This window comes from Pan paniscus, chromosome 10, assembly GCF_029289425.2.
Source record: "Pan paniscus chromosome 10, NHGRI_mPanPan1-v2.0_pri, whole genome shotgun sequence".
Classification (NCBI taxonomy): Eukaryota; Metazoa; Chordata; class Mammalia; order Primates; family Hominidae; genus Pan; species Pan paniscus.
Window position 1 is genome coordinate 70005761 of NC_073259.2, and position 16076 is coordinate 70021836.

General features: G+C 37.9%; 1 protein-coding gene and 1 pseudogene across 2 annotated transcripts in view; one reads left to right on the forward strand and one right to left on the reverse strand.

The window, feature by feature from the left end:
* The window catches only part of ITPR2 (inositol 1,4,5-trisphosphate receptor type 2), a 506436-nt gene that overhangs the window by 24570 nt on the left and 465790 nt on the right, over positions 1-16076 (forward strand). The window lies entirely within an intron of this gene.
* Positions 7691-14109, reverse strand: LOC129393460 (enoyl-CoA hydratase domain-containing protein 2, mitochondrial-like; annotated as a pseudogene).

A 16076-nucleotide genomic window follows, 5' to 3' on the forward strand; every position in this document is an offset into this window, starting at 1 on the left:
TTTACATATATTTGAGGGTCTTCAAGATTCCTTGAAAGCTATCCCTTGGACCCAAGCTTGGACCCAAGCTTGGGAGTACTTGTGCTAACATGCAATAATGGCTCTAACATTAAAATTTAAGCTGTAGATTTGGTCTGTCATGTACACTGCTTTATCCCCAGTGCCTAGAACAGTGCGTGGTTCATAATCAACACTCAATAAATATTTGTTGAATGAATAAATCAATGACAAAATGAACATTTTATTTTTTAGTATGTGGCAAGTATGGATTTTTTGGGTTACTTGTACTTTATTAGTTCTTTACTAGCTGTGTGACCTTCATGGCTACATTTACTTCTACTGAAAGGAACAGAAACCCAAATAAGCAAAATAGAAGCTGGATGGTTTGCATTGCTGGGAAGTTCAAGAGAGGGATCTGGCTTTAGGTACAACTGGAACCAAGGGCTCCATTGATGACACCAGGATTTTGCCTCTCTTTCTTGGCTTCTCTCCTTCTTGTAGGCTTTGTTCTCTGGCAGATTTTTTCCCAGCCATGGTGGTGAAGAATGGTTTCTAGGCCTACACTTTTCCTCATGGTGCTTGATTTTAGAAGGAAGTAGAACCTGTGTGGCATATGTGCCTTTGTAAAAGCACTTTGGCCCTGCTTGGGTTAAGTACTTGTTCTTTGGATCAAGAACTGTGTCTGGGGGTAATGGGAGAGAAAGAAGCCAGCTTAGTTAGGTCTCATACCTTTCCTTGGGTGGTGGAGGACTTCCTTTGGTTCTTCATGCCATGTTTAAGAGTTGTACTTGGGAAAGAGAAATCTCTAAAAGGGAAAGAAAAAGACTAAACTGTAACTGATATCCATGGCACCTTTCGTGAATAGTTTAATTTGGGGTTGATATTATGGTCTTAAGATGTCAGCAGGTCCATTGAATGTCCCTTACCAAGCAACTGGTTTTCTGGGTGGTATCACCAAAGGCACTTACATTCTGAAAGTAAAGACTATCTTTCTTGCAGAATTTTTAATAATTAGGAGAATAAATACCAACATATGTACAAAAAAAACAACAACTAGGAGAGCATTATAGGAATCTTGTGAAACCTGCTGTAAATCACGGAGAGCTGCTGTCTTCAGACTACAGAGGCAGTGATTTGGATTCCCCACATGTGACATTGTGTTCCAGCTTTGACTTCTCACCTACCCTGTGATGCCTGCAGCAGGACATTGGCATGGACTGAACACATTGTGCTTGGCTGGGTTCATAAGTAGAATCAGTGCAGGTTGATTCTGGGTGGGAAAGGAAATACTTTGCAATGTATGGGTATTGTTGAAATCCTTTCCTATGTGTTTTGTTTTATTAAAGTGGAACATAGAATCAATGACTAAGATTTCAAATGACTACAATTTCAATTATTATTTTTTGACATATATTTCATTTAACATGGATTTTTGAACAATGAATATATATATATCTTCTTTTTTGTTTTTTTTGAGACAGAGTCTTGCTCTGTTACCCAGGCCGGAGTGCAGTGGTGCAATCTCGGCTCACTGCAACCTCCACCTCCCAGGTTCAAGTGATTCTCAGGCCTTAGCCTCCTGAGTAGCTAAGATTACAGGTGTGCACCACCATGCCTGGCTAATTTTTGTATTTTTAGTAGAGATGAGGTTTCACCGTGTTGGCCAGGCTGGTCTAATAGTGCATATATATATATTTCTTAAAGAGAAGAGGGATATTTTCTTTGTATAATATTTGTGAAATTTTGAGAATAACACCCTTAGGGTGATTCAAATGCATTTAAATCTTTCACATGCATTTTGATAAATTAAGATGGTTGCAATGGGCTGGGCATGGTGGCTCATACCTGTAATCCCAGCACTTTGGGAGCCCGAGGCAAGAGGATTGCTTGAGCAAACGTGCTTGAGACCAGAGTGGGAAACGTGGCGAAACCCTGTCTCTACAAAAAGACAAAAATTACCCAGGCATGGTGGCAAGTGCCTGTAGTCCCAGCTACTACCACTCAGTAGTTCCAGATCCTTATCCTGAAATTCTTTTCATGTTTAGTAACGAAATGTGAACTTACCCAGAATATTCCCACACATTTATTCTTTTCTTTCCCCTTAAGACGTAGTGAAGGGATTCAACTAGAAGGTAATGTGGTACTTGACACACAGTGGGTGGTCAGTTATACTTGTTTAAAAAAGGATGAGTGAATATAAATTAATGTGTAACAAACAGTGTACTGTAAGAGTAGAGGGTAACCACAGTCTCTTGTTTTTTTTTTTTCAAGCTTTTTCTATGTCTTATTTTTTCCTATTAAAAATCATGTTTGGATAACATTTTCCACCAAGAAGTTGAGTACATTCATATTTGCTGAACTCAGTAAGTGAATATTCAGTGTTTACTCCGTGCCAGGCAGGGTCTAGTTTTCGGACTCTGAATTACTTAACTGCACTATATTTATGGTCATTACTATATTGCCATATATAATTCCACTCCAAAATCAATATAACAGCTCTCAAAAAAGAGCAACTGTTTGTATCTCCTCTGAAATTTCCTGCTGTGCTCCCTAGTTGGGAGATTGATAGCTTTTGAGAAACATATTTATGGACCCTCACTTTTCTTACCTGGATTGCTGTGCTAGTTTCCAAAGTGGTCTTCCCACTTCTGTCTCTCTCTTCCCCACCAGTCTATCTATTCTCAACCCAGCAGCCAGAGGGATCTTTTTAGAAATAAACCAGATCACGTTGAGCTACCTGCGCTCCCAATGCTCCCATCTCACTCAGAATGGAAACCAGAGTGTTTCCTATGACTTGGGAGGCCCTGCAGGTCTGGCCTTCCATTCCTTAATGGTTCAGATGTCCTTGCCAATCACTTACCTCCTTCCTGGCTCCTGCCAGCCATATTAGCTTCCTTGCAGGTCTTGGAACATGCTGAACATGGTCCCACTGTAGAGTCGTTGCCCTGGCTATTCCCTCTGCCTGGAATGCAGTTCTTCTGCATGTCTCCCTCACCTTCTTTAAGTCTTTTTACCCTGGGTTTTTTTTTTTTTTTTTTTGAGATGGAGTTTCGTTCTTGTTGCCCTGGCTGGAGTGCAATGGCGTGATCTCAGCTCACTGCAACTTCTACCTCCTGAGTTCAAGCGATTCTCTTGCCTCAGCCTCCCGAGTAGCTGGGATTACAGGTGCCTGCCACCACGCCCGGCTATTTTTTTTTTTTTTTTTTTTTTGTATTTTTAGTAGAGACAGGGTTTCACCATGTTGGCCAGGCTGGTCTTGAACTCCTGACCTTGTGATCCACTCACCTTGGCCTTCCAAAGTGCTGGGATTACAGGTGTGAGCCACGGTGCCCGGCCAGTTTTACCGTGTTTTATGTTTCCTTTTTTCTATAGTGTTTATCCCTTAGCATGCTATGTAATTTATGGATTTACTATGCTTATTGCTTGTGATTTGTCTCCTCCCCATTCCCTCCTGGAAGAGTATTAGTTTTGTTTGCTCTTAGATCAAGCCTGGCACAAAGTAGCTGGTCAGTAAATATTTGTGGAATGAATACATTTCTTTGTGAAGATATTTAAATTCATTTTTTTCTGAAGTGACTATCTTACTGGTGAACTTCTTTCAACAATTAAGCAGTAATATATAATGATGATGAAAATGGCGATAGCTAATCATTATTGAGTATGTACTTGGTGTCAGGTGTTGAATAAATAACATTAATAATGATGATAATGATGGCTAACCTTTATTGCATATAACTTTGTACTGAGCATTTTGCTTTATTAAATCAGTTAATTTTAAAATAAACCCTATGAGGTTAGTACTATTATTATCTCAATTTTGTAGTTAGGCCAGAGAAACGACTTTCCCAACATCACAGATTTAGTATGGAAAAGATACAATTGTGATATTAGACTCTTAAATAGAAAAATATATTGTTAAATTTATATTTTCCCATTTTAGTCCTATTAGGTTACAAACCAGTATGTCTCTTTACGAATTTTTATTTGTGGTCATGATCACTGTCTGAAGGATTAGGGATTAGAATTAGGGATCTCTGGCCTGGTGCGGTGGTTCACGCCTGCATTCCCAGCACTTTGGGAGGCTGAGGTGGGTGGATCTCTTGAGCCCAGGAGTTCAAGACCAGCCTAGGCAACATGGCAAAACCCCGTCTCTACTAAAAATACAAAAATTAGCCAGGTGTGGTGGTGCATGCCTGTAGTCTCAACTAATAGGGAGGCTGAAGTGGGATGGATGATTGCTTGAACAGGGAGGTCAAGGTTGTAGTGAGCCGAGATTGCAGCACTGCATTCCAGCCTGGGTGACAGAGAGAGAGCTTGTCTCAAAATAAATAAATAAATAAAATAAATAGGAGTCTGTTTTATTTAGAGATAAATTCATTATCTATTATTAATTATAAATTCTACTTTAAGAGTACTACTATTTCTGCCTCCAGGGGTTGGAAAAAATATCCAGCCTATAAGCGAGGGAAATGATTTAATTTAATGCATACAGATGTAGCTCTTTTCAGCCATCAGACTTTTCTGCTTGTTTTTATTTCCTTTTGATTTTACCCTTGGTTTGCTCAGCTTTCAGAGGTCATGTGGGTTGCTTCATTATTTTCGGGTAAGGACTTACTCACTCCCTCCCAGAAAGAGAGGTCTCTGCACTTTAATTAAAATTCTCCAGAAGAAGGTATATCTGTCATTCTAGCCACAATTAGTCCCTTGCCAGTAACCTAAATAAATCTGAGAATATTTTCTTTGTGCACAGAAATGTCTTAAAAGAGGGATTGTATGCCCATTGATTCCATCCATACCAATTAAAAGTGTGAATTTGGAATGACAACTGTATTTTTTTTCTAAAACCCATGTTTATTCACATTTAGCCAATGTTAAACGTTGGAAGCTCTGTCTGAAGGAATCACCTGGGAATGGGAAGTTGTTTTGTTTTTTAGCTTTTCCCTTTTCTGGTAGTTCTCAGAAAGATTCTATTTACTAGTTGACTCAGAAACAACAGTCATCTGCTTGTAACTTTCACAAGGTAACTTAAAATTATTTCTTTATTTTTTATTTATATATAATAGTTGCACATATTTTGGGAGTACATGTGATATTTTGTTACCTGTATATAATGTGTAATGATCAGATTTACAGCCTCCAAGTTTCTGGTAGTATGAGTCTAGTTTCTCATGCTGTAATGATTGTGGGAATTGGTCTACAGTTGCCCGAGGTTTTTCTGGCCAGGGAAGTTCTCTTGCCAACTATTTCCTCCTAGGAATGTTTCTCTTTTATGTCTGATCAGTCAGGAAGTGGTAGTTGGTTCTCATGTTCATCTCTTTTTGAAGAAGGAGGCATAAAGGAACAGGGAAGAGGCAGGTCCTTAGGCTACAGAGCGAATCACTGACTGCATTGTAGCGTGAAGATTTCAAAGGAAAAAAATGTTTTGGCTAACTGATGTTCTGTTCTGTCTAGGAGCTCTTACTAACTGGATTATTTTTGGAGGTCTCCTCTAGCCATCCACTTGTAGAATATGTAATTAAATGTTACTTTATGGTTTGCTGAGGGTATGAGCCAAGGACAAACAGCTATATCATTATTACATACTTGCTCCATCTTTCCTACCTATAATCTTTCTTTCTGCTATATCATCACTTACCTCATTTTGTCTTCTGCAGTTTGTTTTCTTTACCTTTAAAATATCAATGGATTCATTTAACATTTTTTTTTTGCACTTACTATATGCCAGTCACTGTGCTGGGTATTGAGGAGATAAAGATTAAAAATATACTGTACTGTCCCCAAGGAGCTCATTGTTTATTGGAGACATGTAGTTAGAGGTATCATACAATAAGATAACAGCTTGAAGTATAATACAATACAATAATAGCATGTCAAATATGGTGGGATCATAGGAGACCCTAAGCCTCTGGAGGATGGGTGAGTGTGGGGTTTTTAGTTAAACATAAGTTCAGTGTAAGCCAAGATAATAATAGTTTTTTAAAAGCCAAAACTGTAAATTTAGGCTATATTTTAGAAATAGAATGGGGATATGAAAACCATATAATCTGAAAACAGTTGAGGAAACTGGTATGTTAATATTCCATATATGCTCAAAAAGAATATATTTTCTATTTTATGTATGTCTATTAGATCAGGCTTGTTGATTACAGGTTTCAAAGCTTATATCCTTACAAATTTTGTCAGTTTGCCCTTTCAGTAATTAAGCAGTGTGTTGAAATCTCCCACTAAGATAGTGTATTGTTAATTTCTCCCTGTAGTTTTGTAAATTATGTTTATTTTGAGGCTGTTACATATACATTTAGAATTTGTATATCTTAAAGCAGTGAAACACTTCTCATGATGTAATGGCTCTCTTTATTCTGAATAAAGCTTTTTTCTCTTTTTTTGATTTTTCTGATATGTATATATAGATATCTATCTATATCTATCTGTATATCTATATCTATATCTATATATAGATATATATATATATCTCCTCTGCAGTTTGTTGAGAAACATTCCTAGGAGGAAATAGTTGGATATGTATATTAATTTAAAGAGACAGAGTCTCACTATGTGGCCCAGGCTGGTCTTGTACTCCTGAGCTCAAATGCTCCTCCTGCCTCGGCCTCGCAAAGTGCTAGCATTACAGGCATGAGCCAACATACCTGCCCTATTTGTCTGATATTATCACTGCTACTATACTTTTCTGTTTTAAAAATTATTTTTATTTTTTTTTTAGAGACAGGGTCTTGTTCTGTTGCCCAGGCTGGGGTGCAGTGACATGATCATAGCTGCTTATAGCCTCCACTTCCCAGGCTCAACTGATCCTCCCTCCTCAGCCTTTGAGTAGCTGGGTGCATGCAATATGCCAGGCTAATTTTTAAATTTTTTGTAGAGACGGGGTCTTGCAATGTTGCCCAGGCTGATCTTTAACTCCTTGCCTCAAGTGAGCCTCTCACCTCACCTTCCCAAAGCACTGGCATTACAGGCATAAGCTACCACCCCTGGCCCATACCTTCCTTTGGTTAGTATTTTCCTGCTTCGTTTTGTTCTGTCCTTATATTCTAGGTATGACTCTTGTAAATAGCCTATGGCTATTTTTTTAATCCAACTACAAAATCTAGCTTTTTTTTTTTTTAACATGAAGTATTTTTATTTTGTTAAATCCTTACAGCAGTTTCATTTTGCAGATGAGAATGCTGAGGCCCAGAGTTTAAACAATTTGTCCAAAGTTATACAGTGAGTAACTGGCAAAGAACTGGCATCTGCAGTCTGACTTTTGGCACATGTACAACCAATACCAGAGTTTATTATCTCTATTGTCCAGAGGAAAAAACTAGGGGTATCTTAAAATCTCTTGACATCTCTAGTTAGCGCCTGATGACTGAGAGAGAGGTCAGGGCCTGAGAACCAATGATACAAAGACCCAGAGGGATCTATTTTAATTCTTCTTCATTTGAGTAGAGAGAGACAGGCATCCTCCAAAGCAAACCCAACCCTAGGGTGACATCAAGGAAGGTAGCAGTAGGTGGTATGGTCAGCATCTTGGTTCCAGGCATAATGCCAATCATATCATATCTATCATCATCCTTATGGAGGAACCGAAGCCCAGAGAGATGAAATGATGAGGGCAGTCCTGATGCAAATTTTCCTTCTGGATCCTGTTGTTTCAAGGTGTGTATCTCCCATGCTGAAGGTTAAATGGGGATCATTTACCAACAAATTTTGGGGGTTGGTTCTCTCTGCCATGTTTCCAGCCAGTCCCAGGTTGGAATGTTCTGGGCATAAAATATCCCTTCAGTGGCCATCCCTGATGCAATGTCCACGTCCATGCCTTGGTCAGTGGCTACTTTGCCCAGCTGCATGGCAATGGGGACCTGGGGCAGGACCTCCTGGGCCAGTGCTTGTGCCCAGTGGTAGGCGACATCACCCTCCTTGTTTTAGGCCACAGCATGATTCACCAGCCCCAGTGCCCACTCAGTCGTCGGCCTGTGAAGATGAGCTCCTTCACCAGGGCCACCCCCAGGCAGTGTGGCAGCCTCTGAGTACCTCCTGTCCCTGGGAGGAGCCCTCGAGTGGTCTCTCAATCAGTTCCATGACTTTCGAGGAAGCTGCCACTTGGAGGTCGCAGGCCAGGGCAAGCTCCAGGCCTCCACCCAAGGCGAACCCATCCATAGCCACAGTGGCTATGGATGCTAACTATATATGCATGGTAACCTTCTCATCCAGCCCTTTATATATCTTAACCTTCTTTTGTATCTTCTCTATCCTTGTTGTCCTCTGCTTCATTCCAAGAAATTATTAAAACCTTTCTTCTAAGATATTAATTAGCTGTGTCTGATTTACTGTCTTCAGTCCACTTACTTATTCAATAATTATTTTTCATTCCTAGGAATTCTTTACTAAATCTATCTGGCCATATTTTTTAAAATGATAGGGACTTGCTATGTTGCCCAGGCTCAACTCAGACTCCTGGGCTCAAGCAATCCCCCTGCCTCAGCCTCCCAAGTAGCTGGGACTACAGGGGTGTACCACCATGCCAAGCTATCTGACCATTTTTGATGTGTTCTTCCTCCTTGCCCTGTTTATAAAATTTATCTTCCATTTCTTTAAACATTTCATAATAGTTATTTTATATTTTTTAGTTGATAATTACAATATTTGTTGTTGTTTTTGGTGACTTATGCATAGTAACTTGTTTCCTTGTGATATTAGTAATTTTTAAAATATTTGAGTTCATATTTCTTTGAATTTAATCTGTAGTATATCAAATATAAAACTTTTTTTTGGTCTTTTTTTTTGAATGGAAAGTTTTTTCTTGATCACAACTGTAAATTCTGGACAAAATATAAAAAACAGCTATGTGTAGGCACTGGAGAGTGACCAAAAGCAGACAGAAACCTGGGGTGGGGGAGGTGTCTGTACTTGGAAGAAGAGAGTGAGACTAGGTGGGTTTCTGATTTGTATGGCCTTTTTTCCTGAGAGCACCTGCAAATTGGTGTCAACCAGGTGGTGAAAACTCAGATAGGAATGACAGTGTGATGGTGGTAAAGATCTGGACCTGAACTTGTCTAGTGAGTCACTTTTACTAGCACCAATGATTTTCTGGCTCTTTGCAGGTGATTGAGAACTGGTAGTAGTTAAGGTCAGCTCAGCCACCACTAAATAATTGATCTCAACTGGTAGAGATGCCTGTTTATATTCTGAGAAAAGTCCTTTGCAGATGCTTTGACTTTCATGAGAACTGTAATGGACAAGCTCAGACAAAATGCTTCACAAACTGACTTGCAATAACACTGGGTTCAAAGAGGTTGAGGAGGCAGGGTCAAGAGGATCAAGAAAAGGAAGTTATTTTAGATGGAGAAAGAGAAGCCCAGAAGAAAAAGTCACGATGATTTTTCTTTGGCTGGATTAGGACTGTAAGCTTTCAAAATATACGGGCAAATCCTCTCTGAAATCATTGTCAGATAGATGTGTTTCTCTTTGAAAGGCTATGTGTAACTCTTTTAGTTGTTTTTCCCCTTAGTTTCACCAGTACTGATACTCTGAAGATAATCGCTTCACAAGATGATGGCTTCTTGCAGTGCTTTATGAAAAGATTAATATGTTGGAAACAGCATTCTCCTTGTAGTCATGTGATACCCATATTTTAAAAAGGTAGTTAATAGTTAAATTAAATCATTTGGTCAGGGTGATAGCATTCATCAAAACATTTTAAATATATGGATTCATCCAGTATTTTTAGTAGTACTTCAAAGTTTAGTGTTTATACTGTAATTTATGTGTGGGTATAGGTTAATTATGTCTTTCATGGAAAAATAAGTGGGAATATTTTGAATACCTAAGAGCAAGCACAATTCTAACTCTGAGTGAAACCAGGTTTAGAAATACTGGCAGCAACAAACCTATGCTTGACTGAAAACTTATATATGGAATTAAACATACTTTTAATATTTAAACCAAAATATATGTTTGTCAACATTATTGAAATTAGACATGTCTAAAAATAGGAGATAATGCTAAATTTATTTGTTTAAATTTAAAAATCAATAAAACCACACATTTCAAATGGCAAACAAAGGTGCACTTAACTCCTCTTGTCATCATAGACAGGCAAAATATGAGTGTAGCCATGAGTGAATGTGGCATGTTGCATCTGTTTTGCATTTATAAGTTAGAAAACATTTTGGCAGAAAGTTTTGCAATGAAATTACTTCCTTCTTTGAATGATTTGAATTATTTATGGCCTTGTACAGGAGTGGCCATAGCACCTGTCAGATATAAGGTGGAAAACTGGACATTTGTAGAAACTTCTATTTCTGTTTAAGTTATTCTGGATTATGAGAAAAATTAATTACCATACAAACATGAATTAACATCCTTGGGATCGACTTCTTATTTGGGCAACTTGAGTGTTGGCTAAGTTAAAAAATGTGCATATTACTAAATAGCAAGATATTACATTTTAAAAATAATGTGTTCTAAGACTACGGTGAATGAATGGAACAAAACCACTTAGTGCTGGTATTTAGCTTGTAATGATAAAATAATTTGTAAGCTTCAAAAAAATAGATGCTAAACACTTAAACTTTCAAACTACAGTGTATAAATTATGATACATGTCAGAGGGCGCTAGTGAAGGATGACAAGCCAACTCTAGTCACAAAACAGGAGCAGAGAAACAAGAAACCACAGAAATACGAGGAACGTGTGGGAACACAGCTGCCCCATTTAAAAAATGCGGCACAGTGAAGTTCAGTAACTAGCATAAACACAGCTGGTCAAGGATGAGAAGTCAGGTTTTTTTCTTCTCTTCTACTGCTGCTTCTAAATGCAGGTGAAAGAGGGAGTTGAATGACATGCCAGGGTTGTGGGGGCCTGTGATAGATTGATGGGGTGGAGGGACAGTTTAGGTGAGAAGCCAGAAGATTGCAGCTGAGGGAGAAATTCATGTAGTCAAGCAGAGTGAAAATCCCAGCGTTGGGGGATCAAGTTATTTGTGATAAAGTTCTGAAAGTTCTTTTAAAGACAATTCTGCTGGGCGCAGTGGCTCACGCCTGTAATCCCAACACTTTGGGAGGCCGAGGTGGGCGGATCACCAGAGGTCAGGCGTTTGAGACCAGCCTGACCAACGAGATGAAACCCCATCTCTACTAAAAATACAAAAATTAGCCAGGTGTGGTAGCGTGCACCTGTAATCCCAGCTACTCGGAAGGCTGAGACAGGAGAGTCATGTGAATCTGGGAGGCAGGGGTTGCAGTGAGCCAAGATTGCACCATTGCACTCCAGCCTGGGCAACAAGAACAAAACTCCATCTCAAAAAAAAAAAAAAAAAGACAATTCCATGATGCTTATGAACCTATCCACCATCTTAACCCCCTCTCTAGTAAAAGCTTTTAGTAATGTCAATTGTGGATGCCCCACCTTCTCTCTTTCCCCAAATTCATTTTATTTAAATGCATTTCAGAGCCATTTTGTTAGAAATGAACTATATCACTTAGTGGTAAATGAATCAGATATATGTGGTAAACTACATCAGGAAAATAATATGCTGATTTTATAATACATTCCAGATGGAAATAGCATTTATGGCTTCATCAGAGAAAAGATACAACTAATATTTTATCAGTTACGTGGCATTTTCTTTGTAGTTGTTGGAATAATGAGGGACTGGAGACAAAGGAATTATTTGCTTTCTTTTAGAAATCTATTTAAAAATCTGATAGCCACATATTTTATACATTAATTTTTTATACCCCATGTGTATTCCTAAAATATATGCTGTTTAGTGTAGCCTATATATGCATCTATATAATGGAATTATATAACATTTGTTGTTTTTGGATTCACTTTTTTTAAAGCTCAACTTTATGTTTTTGAGATTTTTAGTGTTGTTGCATGCGGTACAATTTATTCATTTTTTTGATAGTTTTCTATTGTATGAAATTATTCATTTAGTCATACCTTTTGATTTTTTTTTGAGACAGAGTCTCGTTCTGTCACCCGGACTAGAGGGCAGTGGCGTGATCTCAGCTCACTGCAACCTCCACCTCCTTGGTTCAAGCAATTCCCCTGCCTCAGCCTCCCGAGTAGCTGGGATTACAGGTGCGTGCCACCATGCCCAGCTGATTTTTTTTGTATTTTTAGTAGAGACGGGGGGGTTTCACCATGTTGGCCAGACTGGTCTCGAACTCCTGACCTCAGGCAATCCACCCGCCTCAGCCTCCCAAAGTGCTGGGATTACAGGTGTGAGCTACCACGCCTGGCCTAGTCATAACTTCTTTATCCATGTTACTGTTGATGAAAATTTTGTTTTTTTTCAGTTGTTGCTATCATAAACAGTTTTGCCGCGAACACTGTTGTTCGTACATGTCTTCAGATGCAAGTTTGTAAGATTTCTGTAGAGCATGTATGTGTCTAGAAATAGAAATGGTGAATGGAAGGGCATGCCCGTGTTCAACTTTTAAATGTCACATTTTTTCCAAATTGCTTGTTCTAATTTCTACTCTCTATAGCAGTGAATGAAAATTTGCATTCATTCAAAATCTTACTAACATTTCAATTTTTTTCTTACCTTACTTTTTACCAATTTGTTGGATATGTAGTAAGATTTTCATTTGACTTAAATTTTTTTCTGATTACAAATGAAGTTGAACATTTTATCGGACTTCTAAAAGATATTAGTGTTTCCTCAGGCTTATTCCTGGGTTATTTTGCATTTTTCTGTTTGGTTGTCTTTTTCTTATTGATTCATAGACATTCCTTATAAATTTCTGATACTAAGCCTTTGTAGCAAATATATTCTAGTTTGTAACTTGTGTGTTAAGGGATGCCGTTAGTATTTATGGCTTCTTTGTATGAATGAGAAAAAAGGCCTCTGTTGGCTGCACAGGCTGTTCTCTTGTGCTAACATACCATTATTTCTGGGCAGGTGCAGCTTGTGCCACTGTATATGGCTTCAACAGTGGAACATAGACCACATTTCAGAACTGATTTTGTGTGTTGCCCCCCCCCTTTTTTTTTGTTTTTGGAAACAGAGTCTCGCTCTGTTGCGCAAGCTGGGGTGCAGTGGCGTGATCTGGGCTCACTGCAACCTCTGTCTCCTGGGTTTAAGCGATTCTCCCGCCTCAGTCTCCAGAGTAGCTGGGATTACAGGTCGTGCCACCACGCCCTGCTAATTTTTGTATTTTTTTGTAGCGATAGGGTTTCGCTATATTGACCATGCTGGTCTTGAACTCCTGACCTCGGATGATCTGCCCACCTCAGCCTCCCAAAGTGCTGAGATTGCAGACCTGAACCACCATGCCTGAATGCTACCACCCTTTTTATAATATGCTTCTACAAATGCACAAGCATAGCAATGGCCTTGTGACTCTTCTGTCTCTTTATATTGTCCTTGGGTGGATGGAAGTCTTACTTTTAATGTAGACAAACTTATCGGTCTTTTACGTTTTGTCCTTTATATTGTCTATATTGTCCTTAGGTGGATGGAAGTCTTACTTTTAATGTAGACAAACTTATCGGTCTTTTATGTTTTGTCCTTTTTGTTTAGTCTGGCTTAAATAATTTTTTCTACTCTCCTATTCATAAATATCATCATCCATGTATTCTACACGTTTTATAGTTTTACTTATCACATTTGAGGCTTTAATTCATGTGGTATTAACTTCTTATGTGAAGAAGGGATTATGTCATTTTTCCCCAAATAGACAACTAATTATCCTAACATCATTTAATAGTTCATCCTTTCCTTACCTTAATGTGTTTTGGTGTTGAGTTTCTAGATATGGCACAAATCAGGAAGGCATTATGCAAATTAATGATGTTTATAAAATACTTCAGTATACAATTGTGCTTTCTAATTTTAGATACTATAAAAATGGAATTATAGAATTATGAGATGCTAAAGCTGGAATAGACATCGACAAAAGTCAGTTAGCATTTCAGTAAAAAATATTGGAGTGTCTACTACATCTCCATTATTTTACCATGCATGTATACTTGGAAAGCAGAGTATGTGGATATGTAAGAGAATACAAGTTCAGCCTGGTAGAACAGAAGGAGGGAGCCAAGTCTTTGGTCTTGTAGATCTGGGTCCAAATCTTGGCTTTGCTCTTGAGCTGTCATCTCCACCATATCATTTGATCTCTCTAATCTGCAAGAGAAAAATATTTTGCAAAATTGTTTGGAAATTAGTAATTATGTTTATAAACATATAGAGCAGTACGTGGCATGCAATCAGTGATTGATAGATTATAGTTGTTATTTGGTTGGGAAGATAAGACTAATGTGTATGTCATACTTATATCTTGTAAACTAGAAGATACTTAAAATTGCTCTGGGAATTCACAGAAGAATATCTCATCACGGGGAATATAGGTTCAGTGAAGAAATGAAACTTGAAGATGTGTTCAAAGGATGGATTTCAGTTAATTTCTGTAGATCGAAGCCAGGTTGGATGGATGGATTTCATTTATATTTCTGGACATGGACAGCAATAAAGTGTCTTAAACAATAAAAACGTAGAAAATAGATAAGAAAACGATGCATTTTATCTTGACTGTTGGCATTTGTGAAAATAATTAATAGTATACTTTATTTTTGACAAAGTATCAGTGGACTTGAATTTAATGCATAAACGTAACTTTTTCATGTAGATATTACACTTCTCACAGAATTTTTAAGACTCTTGTTATGTCCAGTTAAAATTCCATTCACATTTACAAAATTCATACTTATGTATAAAATCAAAGTAGCTATTAAATTTTCCTTATACTTTCGAAGATCTAATTGTTGAGTGATTTTTTTCTTGTAAGTAAATTTGAACAAATAATTTACAGTTATGACCTTATGAAGAGAAGATAGGTAGGAAAAACAACAGGTTTTATGTTAGATGAGTTTTAGTAAAAAAATTGAGAATTTTAGGCTATTGCTATAATTGCCTGTTTGGCTTACTCACTAGTTAGTTCTAAGAAAAATAAATGTAGCCCATTAAGATGTGCACTGATGGATTGGATTGAAAGGTGCTACCTGAGATATTGTTTTTTAGAGCAGGCTCTCTTGGCCTTTTTCAGGATATGATATTTTTGATAATTTTCTGGGACATACCTACATAGGGAATATTTCCAAATCTCTCTTCCGTCTCCTATTAGTCGACTGTTTATTGCTTCTAGTTATTTCATTGTTTATGTTAACTACCAAAAATAGCATCACTGATTTTAAATGTCACTTTAATCACTCATCAATTAATTATTTAGCACCATCTATATTTTAAGCATAATGCTTAAAGATGGCCCTATAATGGTGAGTAAGACAGAAATGGACTGACTCTCTTGGAGCTTATAATGATGTTGCATATATATATACATGAAATTATAAAATTATACTGGGCTGTGATACAGTCTATTGGTAGGGGATAGCCTAGAGTATTGTGGGAGTGCAGAGCAGATCCTCCTACTCAATTTAAAGAGGGTTAGAAAGCTTTTTAAAACACACAGTCCTTGTCCCCAGAAAGTTTTATTCTAATAGGTCTGGACAAAGGAAAGTTTTTTTTGGTTATCCTTATTATTTTTAACTCCCCAAATGATTCAGCCAAATTTGGGGAACACTGATCATGAGTGGTTAAAATGGGCAAAATCATGACATGGTCTAAATGAGTTAACTAGGGATGGAATAGATCAATGTTTTTCAGATGATTTTCTTCTCATAGACCAAAGGTCAATCTTTATATTTATCCCTATTTGGTTGTAAATTCTGGTCCTTAGCTTATAAAAGTTAACTGCCCTACTGGTGGGTGGGAGAACCTGGCTTATCAGTGGTACACATGAAAAGGATCTGGAATTATTGTTTACTATAAACCCAATGAAAGTCAGAGGGGAACCTTAACTGCCACAGGAGCTACTAAAATTGTAGGATGCATTTCTGTAAGTTTAGTATCAGAAAGAAGGAGGTAATAGTCCTCCGTACTCTGCCCTCATTGGGGCACATCTAGACTCATGTGGATAGTCTCTAGGATCACAGGTGAGAGGATGCTGGCACTTGGGGTGTATAAAGGATGTTGAACTCCTGGTAAATATCCACATGGAGAAGCACTG